Genomic DNA, 21,979 nt, shown 5'->3' with positions numbered 1-21,979 from the left:
ACTTTCTGAAAGGTAGGATGTGCAGAGAAGTGAACCCAAAGTAACAGGAAGATAGACCATGGGGGGAGGGGTGCCTGTGTGTGGCAGAGCTCCCAGGTATTGGAGCAGGGAAGCTGACTACAAAGATGGAGCTGAGGAGTGAGTTCTCAGGTTGGGGGTACCTTAAACTGTGATCCACGGCACAGTCGGACCACTCCACTTTGAGCAAGGACCCCACAAGTGGCAGATCCGGGGAGACTCACCTTCCTTCTCTGGAGGCAGGAGTCTGCTGTGTTTTGAGACTCCAAATGGGGCTGTGCACCAGAGACAGAAATGCTCGGTCACAGGCTGGGTGAGCTCGGAGTGTGGCTGGAGGCCAGGGAGACAGGAGTGATTGACCGCTTTTCTCCGAGGGTGCACTGAGGAGTGGAGCCCAGAGCTCTCAGCTCCTCTGGGCTGGAGATTGGGAGACCGCCATTTTCATTCCTGTGCTCCAGAGCTCTACAGAAAGCATTCAGGGAACAAAAACTCCCAAGAGCAAAACCGAGATTAGTTAGCCCAGCCCCAGAGGAACAATTCTGCCTCTGGCAAAGACATTGGAGAATTAATGCAACAGACACCTCTGCCCAGAAGATATGCAAGAATATCCAGCCAAGACCAAGTTCGCTGATCAAGGAGAAAAGCGGAATTCCAGAGGAGGAGAAAACAAAGCATGGAATTCATGGCTTTCTCCCCATGATTCTTTAGTCTTGCGAAGTTGATTAAATTTTTTTAATTTTATTTTTTCTTCTAATTTTTTTAATTTTTCCTCTTATCTCTTCTAACGTTTTTTAACTAGTTTATCTTAACAATAACTTTCTTTAAAAAATCTTTTAAAATCTTTATTATTATACTCATTTTTAACCCTTCATTGCATCTAACTTTATTTTTGTATACATATAGGGTTTTTTCTTCTAAAAAATTTTGTGATACAATTTCTTCCAATAGATCAAAATATACCCTAAATCTAGCACAGGGATTTGTTCCAGTCTCCAGCCTGAACAATTTCTCTCCACTTTCTTTTTCTTTCTTTTTCCAACTTATCATTTCTTTTTTTTAGAATTTTTTTTTATTTTCATCTTTACAGTCATATTCCATCCCTTCATCATGTTTACTCTTATTTTGGTATATATATAAGTTTTCCTTTCTTTAAAATTTTGGGAGGTAGTTAATTCTAAGAGACCAAAATACACCCCAAATCAAGTAGGTGGCTCCCTTCTATTCACCAGTCTAATATATATATGTTTTTTTTTAATTTTTAAATTTCTTTATTACCCCCTTCCCCCCCCCCCAATTTGGGGTCGCTTCTGATTTGGTTAGCGTACATTTTTCTGGAGTCTTTGCTACCCTTTTAGTATTTTATTCTCTCATTCATATATACTTATCTAGATGAAATGACAAGGCAGAAAAACTAACCACAAAACAAACAAACAAACAAACAAAAAGAGGCAGTACTGATGGCTAGGGACCTAATCAATACAGACATTGCTAATATGTCAATCTAGAGTTCAGAATGATGATTCTCAAGGTGCTATCTGGGCTTGAAAAAGGCATGGAAGACATTAAAAAATGCTTTCTGGAGAAAGAAAGAACTAAAATCTAAAAAGCTATTAATGAGGGGCAATAAAAAATTGAGGCTCTTACTGCTAGGATAAATGAGCCAGAAGAGAGAATTACTGATACAGAAGGCCAAATGATGAAGAATAAAGAAGCTGAGCAAAAGATAGACAAACAACTACTGGACCATGAAGGGAGAATTCAAGAGATAAGTGACACCGTAAGATAAAACAATATTAGAATAATTGGGATTCCAGAAGAAGAAGAAAGAGAGAGGGAGCAGAAGGTATATTGGAGCAAATTATAGTGGAGAATTCCCCTAATGTGACAAAGGGAACAAGCATCAAAATCCAGGAGGCACAGAGAACCCCCCTCAAAATCAATAAAAATAGGTCCACACCCAGTCATCTAAGAGTAAAACTTACAAGTTTTAGTGACAAACAGAAAATCCTGAAAGCAGCTTGGGACAAGAAGTCTGTAACATACAATGGTAGAAATATTAGATTGGCAACAGACTTATCCACAGTGACCTGGCAGGCCAGAAAAAACTGGCATGATATATTCAGAGCACTAAATGAGAAAAATATGCAGCCAAGAATATTATATCCAGCTAGGCCATCACTGAAAATAGAAGGAGAGATAAAAAGCTTCTAGGACAAACAAAAACTAAAAGAATTTGTAAACGCCAAACCAGCTCTACAGGAAATATTGAAAGGGGTCCTCTAAGCAAAGAGAGAGCCTGAAAGTCGTAGACCAGAAAGGAACAGAGACAATATACAGTAACAGTGACCTTATAGGCAATACAATGGCACTAAATTCATATCTTTCAGTAGTTACCCTGAATATAAATGGGCTAAAATGACCCAATCAAAAGACACAGTTTATCAGAATGGATTTAAAAAAAAAAAATCAATATGCTGTCTACAAGAAACTAATTTTGGACCCAAAGACACCTCCAGATTTAAAGTGAGGGGATGGAAAACAATCTACCTTGCTTATGGCCAAAAAAAGAAAGCTGGGGTGGCAATCCATATATCAGATAAATTGATTTTTAAGTCAAAGACTATAATAAGAGATGAGGAAGGACACTATATCATACCCAAAGGGTCTGTCCAACAAGAAGATCTAACAATTTTAAATATCTATGCCCCTAAAATGGGAGCAGCCAACTATATAAACCAATTAATAATAAAATCAAAGAAACATCAACAATAAGACAATAAAAGTAGGGGATTTTAACACCCCACTCACTGAAATAGATATCCCAGCAAAAGATCAGAAAGGAGGGGCGCCTGGGTGGCTCAGTGGGTTAAAGCCTCTGCCTTCAGCTCAGGCCATGATCCCAGGGTCCTGGGACCGAGCCCCACGTTGGGCTCTCTGCTCTACAGGAAGCCTGCTTCATCCTCTCCCTCTCTTTGCCTACTTGTGATCTCTGTCAAATAAATAAATAAAATCTTTTTAAAAAATAACACCTGATTGAGTAGCAAATATAGGAATTTGCCCATTTTATCTAAGATAACTTAGTTTCTAAAAAATAAAAAAAAATCAAAGAGGAAATAAAGGCCTTAAATGACACACTGGAACAGATGGACATCACAGATATATTTAGAACATTCCATCTCAAAGCAACAGAATACACATTCTTCTCTAGTGCACATGGAACATCTTCCACAATAGATCACATCCTGGGTCAATCAGGTCGCAAGTGGTATCAAAAGATTGGGATCATTCCCTGCATATTTTCAGAACACAATACTCTGAAGCTAGAACTCTATCACAAGAGGAAAGTTGGAAAGAATTCAAATACATGGAGGCTAAAGAGCATCCTACTAAAGAATAAATGGGTCAAACAGGAAATTAAAGAAGAATTGTAAAAAATCATGGAAACAAATGATAATGAAAACACAACGGTTCAAAATCTGTGGGACACAGAAATGGAAGTCCTGAGAGGACAGTATATAGCAATACAAGCCTTTCTCAAGAAACAATAAAGGTCTCAAGTATACAACCTAACCCTACACCTAAAGGAGCTGGAGAAAGAACAGCAAGAAACCCTAAATCCAGAAGCAGAAGAGAAATAATAAAGATCAGAGCAGAAATCAATGAAATAGAAATCAAAAGAACTGTAGAACAGGGGCACCTGGGTGGCTCAGTGGGCTAAGCCTCTGCCTTCAGCTCAGGTCATGATCTCAGTGTCCTGGAATTGAACCCCGCATGGTGCTCTCTGCTCAGTGGGGAACCTGCGTCCCTCCCTCTCTCTGCCTGCCTCTCTGCCTGCTTGTGATCTCTCTCTGTGTGTCAAATAAATAAATAAAATCTAAAAAAAAAAAAAAAAGAACTGTAGAACAAAACAATGAAACTAGGAGCTAGTTCTTTGGAAGAATTAAACAGATTGATAAACCCCTGGCCAGACTTATCAAAAAGAAAAGAGAAAGGACCCAAATTAATACAATCATGAATTTGACAACCTGGAAGATGCACTCCTAGAGATGTATAAACTACCAAAACTGAACTAGGGGGACAAAAAAAACCTGAACAGACCCATAACCAGTAAGGAGATTGAAGCAGTCATCAAAAATCTCCCAACAAACAAGAGTCCAGGGCCAGAGGGCTTCCTCTGGGGAATTCTATCAAACATTTAAAGAAGAATTAATACCTATTCTCCTGAAACTCTTCCAAAAAATATAAGTGGAAGGAAAACTGCCAAACTCATTTTATGAGGCCAGCATTACCTTGATCCCAAAACCAGACAAAGGCCCCATCAAAAAAGAGAATTACAGACCAATATCCTTGATGAACACAGATGTGAAAATTCTCACCAAAATACTAGCTAATAGGATCAAACAGTTCATTAGAAGGATTATTCACCATGACCAAGAGGATTTATTCCAGGGCTGCAAGATTCGTTCAACATCCACAAATCAATCAATGTGATACAATACATTAATGAAAGAAAGAACAAAAACCATGTGATACTCTCAATCAATGCTGAAAAAGCATTTGACAAAGTACAGCATCCTTCCTTGATCAAAACTCTTCAAAGTGTAGGGGTATATACCTCAATACCATCAAAGCCATCTATGAAAAACCCACAGCGAATATTATCCCAATGGAGAAAAACTGAGAGCTTTTCCACTAAGGTCAGGGAAATGACAGGGATGTCCATTATCACCACTGCTATTCAACATAGCACTAGAAGTCCTAGCCTCAGCAATCAGACAATGAAAAGAAATTAAAGGCATCCAAATCAGCAAAGAAGAAGTCAAACTCTAACTCTTTGCAGATGATATGAATACTTTATGTGGAAAACCCAAAAGACAACACTCCAAAACTGCTAGAACTCCTAAAGGAATTCAGTAAACTGTTAGGATATACAATCAGTGCTCAGAAATCAGTTGCATTTCTACACACCCATAGCAAGACAGAAGAAAGAGAAATGAGGAGTCAATTCCATTTACAATTGCACCCAAAACCATAAGATATCTAGGAATAAACCTAACCAAAGAGGCAAAGAATCTATGCTCACAAAACTATAAAGTACTCAGGAAAAAAATTGAGGAAGACACAAAGAAATGGAAAAACGTTCCATGCCCATGGATGGGAAGAAAAAATATTGTGAAAATGTCTATGCTACCTAAAGCAATCTAAACATTTAATGCAATCCCTATCAAAAATACCATCATTTTATTTTCAAAGCAATGGAACAAATAATCCTAAAATTTATATGGAACCAGAAAAGTCCCCTAATAACCAGAGGAATGTTGAAACAGAAAGCCAAAATTGGTGGCATCACAATTCCAGATTTCAAGCTCTATTACAGAGTTGTCATCATCAAGACAGTATGGTACTGGAACAAAAACAGACACATAGATCAATGGAACAGAATAGAGAGTCCATAAATAGACCCTCAACTCTATGGTCAACTAATCTTTGACAAAGCAGGAAAGAATATCCAATGGAAAAAAAGGCAGTCTTTTTAATGAATGGTGTTGGGAAAATTGGACAGCCACATGCAGAAGAATGAAACTGGACCATTTCCTTACATCACACACAAAAATAGACTCAAAATGGATGAAAGACCTCAATGTGAGAAGGACTCCATTAGAATCCTTGAGGAGAACAGGCAGCAACCTCTTCAACCTCAGCCCCAGCAACATCTTCCTAGAAACATCGCCAAAGGCAAGGGAAGCAAGGGCAAAAATGAACTATTGGGACTTCATCAAGATCAAAAGCTTTTGCACGGCAAAGGAAACAAACCAAAAGACAACTGACAGAATGGGAGAAGATATTTGCAAACAATATATCAGATAAAGGGCTAGTGTCCAACATCTATAAAGAACTTAGCAAACTCAACACCCAAAGAACAAATAATCCAATCAAGAAATAGGTAGAAGACATGAACAGACATTTCTGCAAAGAAGACATCCAGATGGCCAACAGACACATGCAGAAGTGCTCCATATCACTCAGCATCAGGGAAATACAAATCAAAACCACAATGAGACATCACCTCACACCAGTCAGAATGGCTAAAATTAACAAGTCAGGAAATGACAGATGTTGGAAAGGATGCGGAGAAAGGTGAACCCTCCTATACTGTTGGTGGGAAGGCAAGCTGGTGCAGCCACTCTGGAAAACAGCATGGAAGTTCCTCAGAAAGTTGAAAATAGAGCTACCCTACCACCCAGCAGTTGCACTACTGGGAATTTACCCTAAAGATACAAATGCTTGATCCGAGGGGGCACATGCACCCGAATATTTATAGCAGCAATGTCCACAATAGCCAAACTATGGAAAGAACCTAGATGTCCCTCTACAGATAAATGGATAAAGAAGAGATTTTACATATGTGTGTGTATATATATATGTGAATATATATATATATAGGAATCCTATGCAGCCATCAAGAGAAATGAAATCTTGCCACTTGCAATGATATGGATGGAACTAGAGTGTATTATGCTTAGCAAAATATGTCAATTAGAGAAAGACAATTATCATATGATCTCCATGATATGACGAATTTGAGAGGCAAAGTGGGGGGTTGGGGTTAGGGAAGGAAAAAATGAAACAAGATGGGATCAGGAGGGAGACAAACAAACCATAACAGACTCTTAATCTAACAAAACAAACTGAGGGTTGCCAGGGGGAGAGGAGTATGGAGAGGGTGGTTGAGTTATGGACATTGGGGAGGGTATGTGATATGGTGAGTGCTGTTAAGTGTGTAAGCCTGAAGATTCACAGACCTGTACCCCTGGAGCAAATAATATATTATGTGTTAATAAAAAAAATTTTTTTTAATTTCAAAAGATAAAAAAAAATGTTATATATCCCAAAAAAAAAAAAAAAAAGGAGAGAGATTGAGAGAGAGAGAATGTGATCAGGCAGGTAAATAGAACAGAGCCATACACTAGATTTTGGGTATATTTTGGTCTGTTAGAAGAAAGTGCATCCCACTATTTTAAAGAAAGAAAAAAAAATATATATATATACACACACACACATATACATGTGTGAATATGTCTATACACACACACAAAATAAGGTTAAATACAATTAAGGACTAGACTATGACTGAAAAATGAGAATTTAAAAATATTTTTAAAAAGAAATTGATAAGAAGTTGGTTGAAAAGAAAAGAAGAATAATTCAAAAATAAAGAAAAAATAAAAAAGTAAAGAAAATTTTAAAAATTAAAGTTGGGGGCACCTAGGTGGCTCAGTGGGTTAAAGCTTCTGCCTTCAGCTCAGGTCGTGATCTCAGGGTCCTGGGATGGAGCCCCACATCGGGCTCTCTGCTCAGCAGGGACCCTGCTTCCTTCTCTCTCTCTCTGCCTGCTTCTCTGTCTACTTGTGATCTCTGTCTGTCAAATAAATAAATAAATATTTTTTAAAAATTAAAGTTGAAAGACTAAGGAATCACAGGGCAGGGGGGAGGGTGAAACCATGAATTCTTTGGGCTGTATTCCCCTAGCACTGGAGATTTGCAATTTTCATTTATCAGTAAACTTGGTCTTGGCTGAATATTCTTGCTGATCTTCTGGGGGAGGGGCCTGTTGTGGTGATCCTCAAACATCTTTGCCCAAGGCAGAATTGCACCATCCTTTTCAGGGGCCACACTAAGTAATCCACTCAGTTTTGCTCTTTGTAGCTTTTGTTCTGTAAACGCTTCCCCTACAGCTTTAGAGGAGGGGAATGAAAATAGCAGCCTCCTAATCTTTGGCCCCAAAGGAGCTGAGAGCTCAGGGCCCCACTCCTCAGTGTACCCTCAGAGGTACTCGGTCAATCCCTCCTGTCTCCCTGGTCTCCAGCCTCACTCCGTGCTCACCTGGCCTGTGATCAAGTGTTTCTATCTCTGGCACACAGCCCCATTTGGAATCTCCAAACCCAGCAGATTCCTGCCATGCTGCTGCTTACAGAGGAGGAAGGAGGGAGTCTCTCTGGATCTGCTGCTTGTGGGGTTCCTGCTAGAAGAGTAGTGGCCTGAGTGTGTCTCAGATCACAGTTTAAGGTAACCCTGAGCCGAGAGCCCTTCCTGAGTTCCATCTCTGTAGCTGGCTTCCTTGCTCTGATCCCTGGGAAGTCTTCCACACTCAGACACCCCCAGTCTTTCTGTGACCCTGCGGGTCCTGAGACCACACTGTCTCCATGAGGGCTCCATCCCCACTTAGCCTCTAGAGCAATGTCCCACCGTGGAGCAGACTTCTAAAAGTTTCAATTTTGTGCTCCCCTGCTCTGTCCCTTGCCGGTAGCCGGCTGATGGAGGCTGGCCTTTCCGCCCGCTCCTCACCCCCACCCACCCTGCAATCTATGTTCCCATACATCACTTCAGATTCACTTCTCTACACCTTCTACCTTGCAGAAAGTGGTAGATTTTCTATTCCTAGAGTTGCAGCTATTCTTTTCTTTGTTCTCCAGTTGAGTTTATAGGTGTTCAGAATGGCTTCATAGTTATCTAACTGAATTCCAGGAGCCAGATGAAATTTAGGTCTCCTACTCTTCCACCATCTTGGACCTCTCTCAGCCTGTGGGACTTCACTCTTGCCACGAAACCCCAACGTCCTACATCTCTTCTGATCATTACCTCTCTGACTGGCTTTTACCATGGCACATGCTCAGATCTCTATAAGCTAAGAGAAGAAAAAGAAGAAGAAATTAAAAAGAAAAAAAATTTTTTTGAAGTACTTAAACCCTATTACACCTTTTCATGACAACCTCTTTCCTCTCTCAAGTACCAAGAATATTGAACTAATCATCTACATTTGTTTCTCTAGCTCCTTATTTCCCAGTGATTATTTAGCTACTACAATCCTGCCTCTGCTGTCATCCATGGAAACTGTTTCACCAAGTGACATCTTTATTAAATCTGATTGCTAGTTTCATTATCATACTTGACCTCCTTAGCAATTGACACCAGTGCCTCCCTCCCCTGTCTTCCACAAACCACAATATCCGGGTTTCCTCCCTGATGTTCTATTTGTTCCTCTTTGGTATTCCCCATGAGTTCCTCTTATACTTTTAATTTTTAAGATGTTAATATTTTTCAAGATTCTTCACTGAGTTTCTTCTATTTTCACTCTAAAAATAATTTATAAACTATTTCTTCCAGGGCCCCTGAGTGGCTCAGTCAGTTAAGAGTCTGCCTTCAGCTCAGGTCATGATCCCCAGGTCCTCAGATCAAGCCCCACACTGGGCTCCCTGTTCAGCAGGGAACTGCTTCTCCTTGTGCCCCTCACCCCCCTTCTGCTCTCTATCTCACTAAAATCTTTTTAAAAAGAATTTCTTCTAATCCTGTAACCCTAGTTATCAGCTACATTTTAATAAGCAAAAAAACTATAATTATAGTCCAGTACAAATTTTTCTCTTTTATTCCAAATTCATATATGCAATTACTTATTGGGCATTTAAACCAACTGGATCCATGAACACTCCAAAATCAACATTTTTCCCCCGTCTCTCAATCTCACTATTCTCATTCTCCTATATGCCTTATCTATGAACACCACATAATCCACCACATTGACTAACCCAGATACTGTGTATCTTCCCCAAGGTCCTAGTTCCCCTCTTATATGCAGTACCAACTCTTTGTTTATTCTGTTCTATGCTATTTTGTGATTACCTCTCCAACAGATCCAATTCTACCCAACCTCGTTATTCTTATCAGGCAAAGACATAATTTGTCCCTATGTCTTGAATCTTATTCTCTAGAAAGTCTTCCCTGAAATTCTTCCCCAAGCCAGTTTCTTCCTTTAACACTCTTATTGAAATCTATACTCCTCATTCATAGCATTTATTACAATTGTAAATAAATAATTCATTATGTTGTTTGGCCTTTGTGTCCTTCAAAAAATGTAAGCTCCCTGAGAGAACATAACACTCATAATGAAGGAATGGATAAATTCTTCTTAAATTCATTTTCCACACTGCCACCAGCCTAATCTTTCTAAAACACAGTCTTGTCACTCTACTATATAAAAGTCTTCAAGGGACTTCCACTGCCTTTAGCAATTAACTTTACATCTAAACCTTTTTAGCATGGAATACAAGATTCTCTATGACCCAGCCTCCACACTTCTGTCTGCAGCTTTGTTTCTGATAATGACTGATTGCTTAATATCTCTGATCTTTTTCAACCTTACTACAGACAAACTAAATATTTCAAAAATGAAAAAGGAGAAGGAACATACTTTCAGTATTTTATCATGCTCACATTAAGAAACAAATGAATAGGGGCACCTGAATAGCTTAGTCAGTTAAGCATCTACCTTCGGCTCAGATCATGATCCCAGGACCCTGGGATTGAGCCCTGCATTGGGCTCCTTGATCAGCCAGGAACCTGCTTCTCTCTCTCCCCCTCTCCCTTACTCATGCGCGCTCTCTCTCTCTCTCTCGCTGTCTAAAATAAATAAATAAAATATTTTAAAAAGAGAGGGAGAGAGAAAAAATGAATAAAACATATTAAATAAAGCAGCAGTCTTATTTCAAATAAGCACCCTAAATTACCTAAATCATCTGGGATGCTTCTTTACTAAAAACCAAAGAATATTCCAGGTGAATTAGAATTAAGTATAGCACACCTGGACAGAATTCTTTAACAGGAACTACTTACTTGGTATTCCTCAACTTTGGATATCAGAATCTTTAAAAAATGCAGTGTCCATTAGGTTTAGGCATAGATAGATAGATAGATAGATAGATAGATAGATAGATAAACATGTGGAGGATTTCCTAGGAATATAAAGGAACTTACTGAAAGTAACTAACCTGGGCCACCTGTCTGACTCAGAGCATGAGACTCTTGATCTCTGGGTTGTGAGTTCAAGCCCCATGTTGGGTGTAGAGATTACTTAAAAATAAAAATCTTTAAAATTAAAATTAAAAAAAATTATGAAAGTAACTAAACCAACTCTAACATGAGAATTACATAAAATTTGTCCCACATATCTAGGAAGGTAGGTCTCTATATCCTTACTTCCCAAGATAGACTCCTAACAAATAATTTAATCAAACCCTTGAAAAAAGGTAGTTTCCGTTGTCATTACATAGCTAGAGGTATGCTGAAAATGAAATACTCAGTAAATGGTCAGCTTCCTGTATTTCTAATAGACAGAACTCTACATAATTCAAAACTGGGGAACAGGATGGGACTAAATGAAATACTCCATGATAATATCAACTGTGCATTTGGAGAATAATTTGACTTCACAAATTTGACAATAAGAAAACGTTTTTCTTCTTTCATAAAAGTATGGACTGTCTTGGAAGGAGTTCGCGTGGGTGATTTTGGTTTTTTGGAAAGAAAGTGGGAGATTCAACAGTTATTTGTCAGACAAGTGAAAGAATAAAGAGAAGCCTACAACTCACACCGGTGGAAAGCTTGAAGAGGACGAATCTTGAGTGTCTGATCAGTTCTTCAGGGTTCTGGGGTACCAAGGTCTCTGGTACAGTCATTCTTACTTCCAAAGTGCCTTAGGACTTAGAGCACCATCCACTAAAGACCGTCCTGCATGAGCCCTGCCAAATTTCATTCTGAACTGATCCATTTAGATTTGCTTAATAATACTGCTGAGAAGGAAAGTGTGAATCTTGAGGGAATGTCAACCTCATGAGTAAAGACAGAATTACCTAAAAACTACATAGGGAGTAGTAATGGTTTCACAAGTGTACACTTACTCCCAAACTCATCAAGTTATATATATAAAGTATGTACAGCTTTAAATGTGTATGTGTGTGTGTGTATATATGTATATATACACACATTTATGTGTGTGTGTGTGTGTGTGTATTAGAAACAAATACAAATACATCACGAATCACACAACCAAAAAAGAATTTGGAACACCATGAGCAGATTTAGTAAGTAATGCTCTTATTGGGTTTTATACAAAACTGATAAACTGTAGAATACTACATCTGAGACTAATGATATACTGTATTTGTCTAACTGAATTTAAATTTTAAAAAAATGGGGTTTCTGGGTGGCTCAGTTGGTTAAGCATCTGCCTTTGGCTCAGGTCACGATCCCAGGGTCCTGGGATTGAGTTCTGCATCAGGCTCCTTGCTCAGTGAAGAGCCTGCTTCTCTCGGCCTGCTGTTCTTCCTGCTTGTCTCCTCTCTCTCTCTCTCTCTCTTTCTCTCTCTCTCTCTGACAAATAAATAAATAAAATCTTAAAAAAAAAAAAAAAAAGAAAATAATGCTCTTGCAAAGAGGTCCAAATGTGAAGACAGAGGGAAAAAGAGTTTACAACAACTGTAAGGTAACTAGCCCATAGCAGATTCGATTTCTTACATGATTTTCCTTTGAATATGAGGAAAAGTCATCTTTAGAAATTTTTTTTTTCATCCTGCCCTATAATTTCCATTTGTCACCCAAAACCATCAGTGAAATCTGGCACACTCACAGTCTTCTGTGTGGTTCATATGGAGAACAAAGGGGCACGACAGTAAAGAGAAGGATGATTTGCCGACATCTCATGAGTACCTTTTAGTTCTTACAGGAACAAAGTGTTACCACTCAAGAAAATTGGATTAGGAGGCAAAATCTGGCTCATAATAGAGGTGGAGATGGCAAGAAGGAAAACATACTTCGGAGAATATTTGCTGGACATAAACTTGAGAATAGATATAAGACACCCTCCTTTTGACCCACATATAGCGGGATAAGAGGACAATTAAGAAGAAGGAAAACTGGCACCTGAGTTACAGCAATTGTACTGAATGATCTAGAATGTGACATCCTCCTAGTTCTTACTTAGAAAGGTACTGGTGATCATAATTAAGTGGTTTGGGTTAAAAGAACTGACTCTGGGCCCAGAGAATCTTTTGTTTTCCGCAAGCTGTTGTGTCAAGATTTTTCTGAGATATTTTCATCTTTTCTTTGAGGCCTTTGCAGATGAGTCTTTGCTTATTAACCCTGGGATGACTGTATAAAACTCTTTTCCTCCCACTGGGATGATCTGATTCATTATCCTATGTGCTTTTTTAAATAACTGCCTTCTCTAAGAATTAGCATTCTTGGATCCGACTGCTTTATTCTCTTGATTGTTGTGACAGTGGGAATTTCAAAGGTTCTCTGGCCAGAAGAGACTTTCAGCTAGAGTCCAAAATGAAAACACATCTAAAACTTGGGTAGTGCCATTAAATGCTCTCCAGTAGTGGGTGCCGTGGCACCTGGGCATTCATTCCCACAGGACTCAGTCACTCAAGCCCTCAGCCCCAATCTGTGTTGTCTACTGCTGGCTCATAGCTGAGAACCTCCCAGGGAACTGGCCTCATCTGCGGGAGCTGCCTTGACTCTGTTCATGTTCCTCTCCCTACCCCAGGTCAGCCTGCTTTAAAGTAGAAACAAAGGCCTGGCCCCCTTGCCTTAATTGGGACAATGTTGAAGGTCACTCCAGCTCCAGAACTCCTGCAGGATGGACTGAGGTCATGGCAATCAAGTGGGCACATCAGCTTCTTTCTCTGCCTTCCTTCCTTTCTTAATAAACATCTACATGCAAACATTCATCTCAGAGACTATTGCAGGGAACCCAATCTAATGACTAATATTATCAAGATTTAAAGATCACTTCGTTTCCACTATCTTATGGGTTAGACAGATCTACTGAAATTCATTAAAACCACTGAAATGTGGAAACAGAAATTAATAATTGAGGACGGGTCACCTGGGTGGCTCAGTAGGGTAAGCATCTGTCTTTGGCTCAGGTCATGATTCAGGGTCCTGGGATAGAGTCCCGAGTTGGGTTCCCTGCTCAACAGGAAGAATGTTTCTCCCTCCCCCATTCCCCTCTCGCTTGCTGGTGCTGTCATGTTCTCTATCAAATAAATAAATAAAATCTTTAAATTAAAAAAATAATAATTGAGGGTAGATTCTCCCATTATGAAATAAATATCTAATTCATAATTATTTAAATATTCCTCAAATTCTTGGTCATTTTGCATTTAGCAATTTGTATATATTCATGTATAGTTCTTCTAATAATGAGTTCATAGGGAAAATATGAATTCAATAAATAAAATTGGACTGACTCAAGTTTTATTCAATTTTGAATATTTCATTTGTCCTAATTTTAATGCATAGCATTTCTAGATAATTTGAAAAAACTTGTGCATAACTTGCCTCTGCTTTTAGTTTCAAAACTTTAGCTTCACTATTAAATGTGAATTTTTTTTTTTTTTAATCTCAAGAGAAGCTTCAAGTACAACTCTGAGTTTATCTGCCCAGCATCCCTTCCTGTGGAGAAACTCCCGTCCCTACAACCTATGGTCCTGATGGGGTGTCAGCCATGATACTGCTATACCCGAAGGCATGAGCAGTGATCCAGACTAACCAATAAGAGTACTCTATCCCTTAGAATTTCAGTTTATGAGCTAAATAGGGTGAAAGAGACTCTTCCCTGGGATGGATATACACATGATGGAAAGAATAAGGATAGAGCCTTGAACCTTCCTAGAGCCAACTTTTCCTCTTCAGGCCAAGACCTTGCCAACAGAATGAAGCCAGTGCCCAGAGAGAAGCAAAGCTGAAAGACAATAGCATCCAAGCCCCGGGTTACAATGGGTGGATACAGCTTGTCTTTGGGACTTCCCAATTATATAAGCCAATCAATTCTATTTTACTTGACTAGTAGTGTGAGTTGGGTTTCTGTCACTTCAAAAGATACCTGACACAAAATTTTACATCACCACCTTGCTACTCACAGTCATCCCTCCAAGGACTCAATTTCCAGCATCTCTTTTCTAAGAACAAAGGCAAGAGCCACTACATGCCACATGGAGCTGGGCTTTCCCAATCTTGCCCGCACCCTCTTCTGGCCCTTCTCCTTCTGCAGCCGCAACACCTGCTTAGTGGTAGTCAGCTGATGCTTACGTTTACTCATAAAGCACCACTTTACCATTTTTGAACACAGAGCAGTTTCTATTCCAGAGATGTAAGTCCTGGTGTGCTACATTCTCTCTGACTTCATAATTTGTCTGTGTGCAAATGAGCTTTCAGACTGTGAAACTGCAGCCAAAGCACCACGGTTTCCCTGATGGCAATTTTCTCAAATTGCTGACATATTGCCTAGGAAAAAATAGCCTCTGGAGTGCTAAATTTGCAAACTTCAATCTGTTGAGGCAGCAAATATCACATGCTTCATTAGAATAGTGAAGGGAAGTCAGTCATAGGACAATTAATTATGGAAACCTGCCACTCAAGTGCCTAATAAGTAAGCATCCCCAAGACTCGGTGGTGCTGGCTTTTCATGCCATTTTCAATCCATTCCAAGAATCACAGTGACAAGATTAGCTCATCAAACTGGTGATGTTTGCAGCTCTAGAGTAAAATTATTCTACAAATGAAAAGCCCATGACTTGGGCTATAAAGCAAGTTTAAGTTGATGTTCAATGCATCTGTTCACTGCTGACATTTTCACAGGTGCTCAAGAAGCGTGAATATGGGGCTCAAAGAGAAGCACAAGCAGAACACACACAGTCAATCTCTCTTTGGTAGTCACAAGGGAAGCTTTGTAGCTTATATAAAGCATGATTTGTACCCTATTTGCATAAGCAATTCTCGATTACAGAATTACAGGATGTTAGGATCAGGAAGCACATAACAGATCATCTCATATAATTCTTTGAAATTAAGACTCAGGGAGGTGTAATGATTCACCTAAGATTTTACAGCTAGTGACTGACATAGCCAGGAGCACGCAGGTCCATCTCCTTACAATTTGTCTGGAGCTACCTCACCACTTCTCTTCTGTAAACTGTTTCTTGACCATAAATCATTGGTTTGCTCCAACTTCTAGCAGTGATTCCGTTGCAAAAGCATTAGACCCAGAGTTAGAGTGCCAAGATTTAAGTCCTGGCCTTGATACTCTAGATTTATGATCTTGGTCAAATCAGGTAACCTTTCTGAGTTCCATTTTCTGCATCTTCATCTTTTCCTCTATCTCATGGGGCTGTTACTAGAATTAAATAAAATAACGCATAAAGCACTTTGGTAGACTGTAAATCACTTTGCAAATACAATGTATATTATTTATAACCAAACTGTAACCATAGTTAAAAGAAAAAATCAATCATAGTAATCATCAATAACTATACAGTACCGTTCTTGGCATAGAATTGAGGTAATTCTTCCGCAAAGAACTTTCCCAGAGGGTGAATCCCTATCTACAAACAGTTTATATTCCAAAGAATAACAAAGGAACAAATGGATTTCTGTTCTTTGTCTAACTCATAAATGTCAGAGTTTTTTGCCTACAAAACAAAGATGTGATGAATCCGGGAGACTCTCGTTTAGGATGACTTTGGCTGTGGTTACCAGGAAGCCCTGACTCACAGTGACTTAACCAATAAAGGTAGGACAACTTTAACTAGAGTTTGTCAAGGTCCCAGTTCAGCTTCTTAGCAAATTCTCCTGATTCTGCCCCTCTTCATATATTGACAACTTCCTCGACTGGTAGCAAGATGTTGGCAGCATTTCCAAGGATCACATCCCAACAAGATAAAGTTGTAGAACAGGTCTGCACCTTTAGTGTCACGTACTTAAAAGCAAAGAAGATTTTCCAGTTGTCTGTGGCAGACCTGTCCCCGTATCTCTTTGGCCTGAAATGGATACCACAGATCTCCTCCAAATGGCTGAAGGTAGTCAGAATACATTTGCCTGAGTGGTGAAGGAGCCAGCTTTTCCTTGAGTTCAGGCTGTATGGTGAAGGGGTGGGTACTTAAGCAAAATAGGAAGGAGAGAAGCAAAGAATTCTGATGGCACACCTTCCTCATTGCTCTGTGGCTTCGTCATTAGGAATGCCTCCTAGGCAGCGAGTATTGATAAAGGTGATGGCCCTGATAGAGGCAGAGGGGAGCCTGTCTATTGGTACCAGTTCAGTCTCTAGGTTGTCAATTGTGAAACAGTGAGGAGCACCTGGAAACTAAATCAGTCGGGGTTTTGTCAGCACTGTTTCCTTGTTGTATGTTACTTTGCTGTGTGACGTTAGGGTGAGAAGCATGTTGGAAAACAGAAGAACAAGTTGTAAGTAATCAAGACAAGTTTAGTAGAGGGAAAAAAACAGGTTTTCAGAAATCTAGGAAGAAAAGCAGCATCAGTCTGGAAGATTGAGAAAAATAATTATCTGAGGTTGAGAAAATGTCATCAGATGGATCCATGAATGACATAGGAAATGTGACTGAACACATGAGGAAAGTCAAGCAAAAGGCAGGAAATCGGGGCACCTGGGTGGTTCAGTCAGTTAAGCATCTGCTTTCAGCTCAGGTCATGATCTCAGGGTCCTGGAATTGAGCCCCACATAGTGTTCCCAGCTTAGTGGGGAGCCTGCTCCTCCCTCTCCCTCTACCCCCCAGGGTCATGCTCTCTCTGTCGCTCTATCTCAAATAAGTAAAATCTTAAAAAAAAAAAAAAAAAGGCAGGAAATCAAAGAGCAAGGTCAGCAGGACAGTCTTAATGGAGAAAGACAGGTTTCAAAACAGGTTTGTGAAAATGTAAAAGCCAAAAGAAACCCACTTGAGAGATAGATTTGGCTCTTGGGTTGCTAATCTATGACTCTGGTAGAAGAGTTCTGAAGAAATATTTGAAGATATATCTATTTATCTGATTTCTAATATTCAAATGTAGAAACATTTGCAGAAGCCTAAAGCTTGATCCTTTTTTTCTAAATCATTCCTGTCCTTTGTGTTAAGATTTTCCATATATATGATTCTTTTCCAAAAACCAATTCTATTGGGTTCTATTTCATTTGTATGGATTTCACATACAATATCAAATGGAAAGTTTCCCCAAACATTTTATGTTTTCAAGACTGATTCTCAACATAAGTAAAACAGATCCTAATCCTTAGCAGTAAGATTCTTAAACACCCAGGCAATTCCATCATCTTGTTTTCTTTTTATTCAAGTGGCAGTGGATCTAGCAGGAATTTAATGTGCTTTTGTTGCACCCACTGTATCAAAGATGGCTGCTTTCCATCTCTCTTTTTGGCATTCTGAGTGGTATGTGCCAGCCATTTTCAGAGAGAGTGGATGATTTCCTGCACCGTTTTATAGAGGGTTTTGCTTTGCAGCCATAGTGCTAAACAGTCATCCTGCAGCTCAGCTTTGCAATCTTATTTTTTTCTCATCCTATTCTTGCCCAAAAGTTGAATTGCCATAAAAGACAACTGAAGTTACTTTCTCAGCCATGTCAGGAGACCAGGGAGATGACTGCATGTCAAAATAAATCAGCGTTCCCAAACGCATTGAGACAGGGCAAATGTACCTGAATCTATTTTTGGCTGGTGAAAACTCTTACCATTTTTGGCAGTGTGAACAGTCACGCATATGCAGTCTCAGCTCGTGCAAACGTTGGCAGTAGCTTTGATTTGTTTCTATGGTTTCAAATCACTGCAGGTAACAGCCATGATGCAGCTTACAGTAATGTCTCCTGGTAGAACTCTGGTTGAGATACCCTCCTTGTCCAGCTCCCTTTAAGAAATACTAGCACAAAACCAGCAATTCCCATTGTTGGTTTGTGTTTTTTGTTGTTGTTTTTTTTAAGATGTTATTTATTTATTTGACAGAGAGAAATCACAAGTAGTCGGAGAGGCAGGCAGAGAGAGAGAGGGAAGCAGGCTCCCTGCTGAGCAGAGAACTTGATGCAGAGCTCGATCCCAGGACCCTGAGATCATGACCTGAGCTGAAGGCAGCGAGCGGCCCAACCCACTGAGCCACCCAGGCACCCCTGTTTTTTTTTTTTTTAATCACTATTTTAAGTGCTTGATATTTCTTTGTTTATGGTATAGAGAGAAAAAGAGTTTGGATTAGGTTAGTGAAATATCTAAGTGCTAAAGAGGAATAATGCAAATTTTGAATTTCAAGATTGAAGCCTTAAGCCTCCTTCTATGTTATCTGGCTGATTCTCCCTACTCAATAATCATCACTGATATTTTTTATTAGTATTTTTTTATTTTTTTATTTGAGAACAAGAGAGAGCACAAGCAGGGGGAGGGGAGAAGCAGCAGGCAGAAGCAGGCTCCCCGCTGAGCAGGGAGCTGGGTCCCAGAACCCTAGAATCAAGACCTGAGCCAAAGGCAGACACTTAAACTGAGCCACCCAGGGGCCCCTATCATTGCTGATATTTAATGAGATCTCAATGCACCTGCTCCAGTCTTTCATTTGGATGGTATTTCACTATGTAACTACTCACTTTGGTCAGTTGAAAACATTTAAATGGAACATTACTAAATAAGTCAAATATCTAAGGTGATCCTTTAAAAATTTAAAGAATCACAATCAAAGTTAGATATATTCATTATGATGAGGGTTGCAAGGAAAAAAGTATTATGATAAAGATATGAAAAAAAAATTTTAAATTCTAGACCCACCACTTCCTGCCATAGTAAATTTGTGAGCAAATCTGAAGAATGGATACTCTACAAAAATAATTTATTTATTCTAAATATATATTTTTTTAAAGATTTGTTCTACAGGACTTTGACTAAAAACTCCTGTGAGACTTTCACTCTTCTGTAGTGGGTTGAATAGTGTCTCCCAAAATTTTAGATCCACTCAGAACCTTGTAAGGTCATTTTGTTTGGAAAAAAAGGTCTTTGTACATATAATTAGCTCAAATGAGGTCATACTGAAGCAGGGTATTGCAACCCGAAATCCAATCACTATTGTCCTTACAAGAAAAGGAGCAACATGCAGAGAGACACGGGAGGAAGAAGTCCATGTGATAACAGAGGCAGATATTGGAGTGATATAGTTCCGTGACAAAGAACACTGAAGATCACCAGCAACCACCAGTAGCTACGAGAGAAGTGTGAAACAGACTCTCCCTCAAAGCCTCCAGAAGGAACCAATCTTATCAACACCTTGATTTCAGTCTTCTGGCCTCCTAAACTATGAGAAAATAAGTGCCTATTGTTTTAAGTCACCCAGTTTGTGGTATGTTGTTACAGGAGCTCTAGGAAATTAATAGAACTTACAGAGGACTGTGCCTGGTATATCCCACAAGGAGTCCCTGTATCCATGTTCCTAAGGCCTAGACTAAAATTTGGCCCTTTTGGCTCCTTTCTTTAAGCCTACAGCCTACTTTTAGCCACCAAGGTCTTCCACCCCCACAGAAGAATGACCAACTCAAATAAAAAATATTTTTCTTAATGTCTTGAGCATAGGCAGTCTTATAGTCCATCTCCCACCTTCATTCTCACTAGATTCCACCTTGACCCTGAAAGAGAGGATCCTTTCTAAATCAGAAGCTTCACCCATCCTAAGGCATTCTTATGATATCTGCTAAATGGGAATTTAGAGAAAGAAGGAATTTAAAGAGCAGTCCAAATTAAAGTAAGGGCTCTTATCTCTTAAAATTTTATTTCTTAAAAGGTAAAATTGACATATGACATCATCTTGATTTACTCTCTTGACAACTTTCAAGTATGCACTATAATATTATTAACTAGAGTTACTATACTGTACATTATATCTCATGACTAATTTATTCTATAAATGGAAGCTGATACCTCTTGACCCCCTTCACCCATTTCATCCACTCCCCATCCTCCATGCCCTCTAGAAACCACTCTCTATGAGTTTTGTTCTGTTTTGATTTTATTTGTTTTTTAGATTCCACTTATAAGTGAAATCATACAGTATTTTTTTCTCTCTCTGACTTATTTTGCTTATCATGATACCCTCAAAGTCCACCCATGTTGTCACAGATAGCAAGATTTCATTATTTTGGGGGGAGCAGTCAAGATGGCAGAGAAGTAGCAGGCTGAGACTACTTCAGGTAACTGGAGATCAGCTAGATAGCTTATCTAAAGATTGCAAACACCTAAAAATCCAATGGGAAATCCAAGAGAAGAAGAACAGAAATTCTAGAAACAGAAAATCAACCACTCTCTGAAAGGTAGGACTGGCAGAGAAGTGAATCCAAAGCGATGGGAAGACAGACCCCAGGGGGAGGGGCCGGCTCCCAGCAAGCGGCGGAGCAACAGAGCACAAAATCAGGACTTTTAAAAGTCTGTTCCGCTGAGGGACATCACTCCAGAGGCTAAACCGAGGTGAAGCCCACGCGGAGTCAGCGTGGCCTCAGGTCCCGCAGGGTCACAGAAGGATCGGGGGTGTCTGAGTGTCGTAGAGCTTACAGGTATTAGAATGGGGAACCGGCTACAGAGACAGAGCCAACAGTGGGCTCACAGCTCGGAGTTACCTTAAACGGGTCGCAAGCTCAGTGAGCTCCAGCGCCGCCAGAGGTCAGGCAGACGGGAGTAACTGGGCGCTGTTCTCTGAGGGCGCACTGAGGAGTGCAGCCCCGGGCTCTCGGCTCCTCCCGGCGGAGACCAGGAGGCCGCCATTTGTATTCCCGTCCTCCGGAACTCTACGGAAAGCGCTCAGGGAACAAAAGCTCCTGAAAGCAAACCCGAGTGGATTACTCAGCCCGGCCCCTGGTAAGGGTGGTGCAATTCCGCCTGGGGCAAAGACACTTGAGAATCACTACACCAGGCCCCTCCCCCAGAAGATCAACAAGAAATCCAGCCGAGACCAAGTTCACCTACCAAGGAGTGCAGTTTAAATACCAAGGAGAGCAGCAGAATTCCAGAGGAGGAGAAAGCAAAGCACAGAACTCATGGCTTTCTCCCCATGACTCTTTAATCTTGCAGTTAATTTAACTTTTTTTTCTTTTTCAATTTTTTTTCTCTTCTTCTGCTAAATTTGTTTTAACCTTTACCCTTTTCTTTTTTAACATTTTTAACTAGTTTATGTACTATATGTATTTTTTCTTTTTTATATTTTTTCCTTATTCGTTTTCTTTTTTTAATTTTCTTTTCTTTTTTTTCTTTCTGAACCTCCTTTTATCCCCATTCTCCCCACTCATGATTTGGGATCTCTTCTGATTTGGTTAAAGCATATTTTCC

At 39.7% G+C, this 21,979-nt stretch overlaps 1 long non-coding RNA gene across 1 annotated transcript in view; it reads right to left on the bottom strand.

Annotated features, from left to right (window-relative positions):
• Positions 1 to 21,412, bottom strand: part of LOC123392343 — a 105,476-nt gene extending 84,064 nt beyond the window's left edge. Inside the window, exon 1 of the long non-coding RNA XR_006607067.1 lies at positions 21,274 to 21,412. This is a non-coding gene — a long non-coding RNA (uncharacterized LOC123392343). The remainder of the gene's footprint in view (positions 1 to 21,273) is intronic.
• Positions 21,413 to 21,979: the final 567 nt, after the last annotated feature.

The sequence above is a fragment of the Mustela putorius genome, unplaced genomic scaffold (genome assembly GCF_011764305.1).
Source record: "Mustela putorius furo isolate JIRA1106 unplaced genomic scaffold, ASM1176430v1.1 tig00000508_pilon_pilon_pilon, whole genome shotgun sequence".
Classification (NCBI taxonomy): domain Eukaryota; kingdom Metazoa; phylum Chordata; class Mammalia; order Carnivora; family Mustelidae; genus Mustela; species Mustela putorius.
This window is presented reverse-complemented; position numbering and strand designations above follow the sequence as displayed.